This window comes from Lactuca sativa, chromosome 5 (assembly GCF_002870075.4).
Source record: "Lactuca sativa cultivar Salinas chromosome 5, Lsat_Salinas_v11, whole genome shotgun sequence".
In the NCBI taxonomy this organism is placed as follows: Eukaryota; Viridiplantae; Streptophyta; class Magnoliopsida; order Asterales; family Asteraceae; genus Lactuca; species Lactuca sativa.
The window spans coordinates 353,267,118-353,271,287 of NC_056627.2; positions in this window are offsets into that span (position 1 = coordinate 353,267,118).

Here is a 4,170-nt window from a genome sequence, read left to right on the forward strand (position 1 = left end):
AATAGTGAAAGCGCCATACCGATTAGCACCGATGGAGATGAAGGAGCTTATGATGCAAATTCAGGAATTATTGGACAGCAGTTTCATTAGACCTAGTTCATCAACTTGGGGACCTACAGTGTTATTCGTGAAGAAGAAAGATGGAAGCATGAGGATGTGTGAAGACTATAGAGAGTTAAACAAGGCAATGGTGAAAAACAAGTACCCATTTCCAAGGATCGACGACCTATTCGATCAGCTGCAAGGTTCGAGCTATTTCTCGAAGATCGACCTCAGGTCAGGATATCATTCACATTCAGAACAAGATATGGACACTATGAGTTCTTGGTTATGTAGTTTGGACTAACCAATGCTCCAACAACATTCATGGATTTGATGAACAGGGTTTGTAAACCATTCCTCGATAAATCTATGGCAGTGTGCATAGATAACATTCTAATTTACTCAAAGAGCCAGCCGGAGCATGGCAAGCATCTACAAGAAGTATTAGAAGTTCTAAAGAAGGAGAAGTTGTACGCAAAGTTCTCCAAATGTGATTTTTGGATTCGACAAATTCAATTCTTGGGTCATGTGGTTAACAAAGAGGGAATAATGGTTGACCCAACAAAGATTAAAGTTGTGATGAAATGGGAACAACCAAAAAGTCCCATCGAGATTCATAGTTTTCTGGGATTAGCTAGATATTACTGAAGGTTTATCCAAGGTTTTTCTTCGATAGCTGCTCCATGGATAACTTTGACCCATAAAGGAGCTACATATACATGGAGTGAGAAGCATGAAGAATCATTTGATAAACTAAAGAAGAAGTTATGTGAAGCACCAATTCTTTCTTTACCTAACGGAGTTGAAGACTTCGCAGTTTATAGTGATGCATCTAGAGTTGGGTTAGGTTGTGTTGTGACCCAAAGAGATAAGGTAATAGCATATCCATCTCGAAAATTGAAAGAGCACGAAAAGAACTACCCCACTCATGATCTGGAGTTGGAAACGGTAGTTTTCGCATTAAAGATATGGAGGCATTATCTTTATGGCACAAAGTGTAAAATTTTCACTGATCATAAGAGTCTCTAGTATCTATTTAATTAGAAGGAATTTCATATGAGAAAACGACGCTGTCTAGAGTTACTCAAGGATTACGACTGTGAGATACTTTACCATCGTGGTAAAGCAAATGTTGTAGTTGATGCTCTAAGTCGAAAAGTAAATCTTGAAAGAAAAAGGCCAAGAGCATTAAGAATAGAAGTTGTCTCGGCTATTGTGGAAAGCATCGAGAAAGCTCAGGAAGAAGCTTTAGAGAAAAATGACTGAAATGAAGAACGTTTAGGAAAAATATTGGTATTCGACATGAATAATCAAGGATTAAAGATATTCCAAGATAGTATTTAGGTACCTAAGGTGGGAGGAATAAGGGATCTCCTGATGGAAGAAGCTCACAAGACCATCTACTCGATTCACCCCGACAGCACTAAGATGTATAGGGATCTGAAACCCTACTACTGGTGGCTGACGATGAAGCTTGATATTGCAAAGTATGTCACAAATTGTGAAACATGTGCGAGAGTTAAGGCACAACATCAGAAACTGTATAGGAGTTTAGAACCTTTACATGTACCATGGGTAAATGGGAAGACATCAACATGGATTTTGTGACTAAACTACCCAGGACGAAGAACGGTCACGACATGACTTTGGTAGTCATGGATCGGTTCACAAAGAGTGCATATTTCATAGCAGCCAATGAGAGATGGTCTATGGATAATCTTGTAAATACTTACGTGAAGGAGGTAGTAAGACTTCATGGTGTTCCTTTAACGATTGTATCAAATCTTGATAGTCGTTTCACATCAAGGTTTTAGAGGAGTCTACAAGAGGAAATAGGTACGAAGTTGTGTTTAAGTACAGCCTACCATCCGCAGACTGATGGTCAGAGCGAAAAAACAATTCAAACTCTGGAAGATAAGTTAAGAGCATCTACCCTAGAATTCCAAGGTAACTGGGATGAAGACTTACCCCTGGTAGAGTTTTCTTAAAACAATAGTTATCATTCAAGTATCAACATGGCACCTTATCAAGCTTTGTATGGTTAGAAGTCTCATACGACGTCTTGTTGGCTTGAGGCCGGAGAAAATCAACTTATGGGCCCCGAGATAGTCCATCAGATTGCTGAAAAGTTGAAAGTGATTAGAGAAAGGATGTTAGCAGCTCAAGATCGTCAAAAGAGCTATGCTGACAAGAAGGGACGACCGATGACATTCGAAGTTGGAGATTCGGTTTTTCTTAAAGTCTCACCATGGAAGGGACTTATAAGATTTGGTAAGAGAGGAAAGTTGAGTGCAAGGTTTATTGGACCATTCAAGGTTCATCAGAGGATTGGGAACCAAGCTTACAAGCTAGAACCACCAAACGAACTAGATGGTATTCATAACACCTTCCATGTATGTTATTTAAGGAAGTTCATGGAAGAAGTTCCTGATATAATTCCACTTACAGAGTTAAGGGTGGATGAAAATAAGAGACTAATCGAAAAGCCTAAGGCAATTATTGACCGTGAGACAAAGAAGTTGCGATGCAAGATGGTCGACTTAGTGCTTGTGCGATGGCAACATACGAATGGTCCAAACCTTACTTAGGAAACAGAGAGTGACATGATGAGTCGCTATCCACATCTGTTTACTATTGCATGATTATGGGATGGAATCATCCTAAGGAAGAGAGAATTGTAACGCTCGTGTTTCTAAGTTAAACATTAGTATGATGATGTAATAGTTAGGGTCGACAATTGTAACCTAATTTGAAGTAATAAACAGGAATTACTTGAATATTATGTAAATTATGTGATTTTATGTGCATTATACTCATTTATAAGATATAATAAATTAATAATGAAAATAATTGTCAAAAATAAAATAATAGATAAACCCAATATCTATGAATAAAGTCTAGTGGTCGTGACAAGGATTCTGGAGATATAAAGAACGCCAAAATCCGAGTTATAACGAAGAAGTTATGACCTGTCGAAGTTTTACCACTAAATCGGCACGGTCACTGCGTAAAAAGTGATTTTTTGATAAATTACTTTTTAGCCTTAGCGAGCTTAATGAAAGTCGTAGTATAAATTAGACTGAGAACATGCAAAAAAAGAACGTCCAAATTTGAGTATGTATGAGGAAGTTATGATTTTTCTAAGATTTAGCATAACAGTGCACAACCAGGAATTCCAATTTTAGATCGATTGATTTTTAGCCGACACAACCTAAATGATAATTGAATATATCATTAATAGGAGATTAACAATAAAAATACAGTCGAAAATGGAGTCCGTATGTAGAAGTTATGAATTTTACACAGTCGTTAAATAGTGTAATCTTCTCATACTGTTAAATTTAAAATCGGTCGAGAATTAGCCGATGGAGTCAAAAGAATAGTTTTAGGTCTTGCCAATATCTAAACGTGAAAATAAAGAATGTTGAAAATGGAGCTCGTATGTGAACTTTACGGAATTTAGAAGTCGGGATGGGCTGATGCGAAGTGGGTGATGTGGCGCGATTTGAGTCATTGCTTCATCCCCACGCCTTGCCACCAGATGGTGACACCTGGAACCCAACGTGACGAGTTGGAGGCTCAGAACTCACCGAATTGAGCCATTTCATCCTTTAAATACCATGTGAGGCTCACTCATTTTCCTCACACCTTAACCCTTCTCTCTCTCTCTCTCTCTCTAACTTCTCTCTAAACCATCCCCAACCTCTAGTAACTTCTAAGTGCTAGAGGAAAGCCCCGGAGCGTCATAAGGCTACAAGAAAAAGAGATTTTCGGCTTGGAAGTTCTGCCCTCGCAGAGCCCGATTCCTAGCCAAACCTCTCGATAAGTGAGTTATGCTTACCCTACTGTAAGTATAGCTTATGTTTAAGTTTAGTATCGTTATTATGAGCTTATAAAAAATATATGTGTTATAAAATATAATATACAAAGTTTTATTATAATATCTTTTAACTACTTGTAGTACGGGGAATCTGGTTTGAAGGGCCGTATAGGGTTGTTGGATTTCAGAAGTTCTATAATGCCAAAATGGTCATGCCCTCCGGTGTTTCATGTCTGGCCCCTATCTGTACATAGTGGTTGAAAATTATTGTTTAACACTTATAAAACAATATAGCTTCTAGAGCTAAT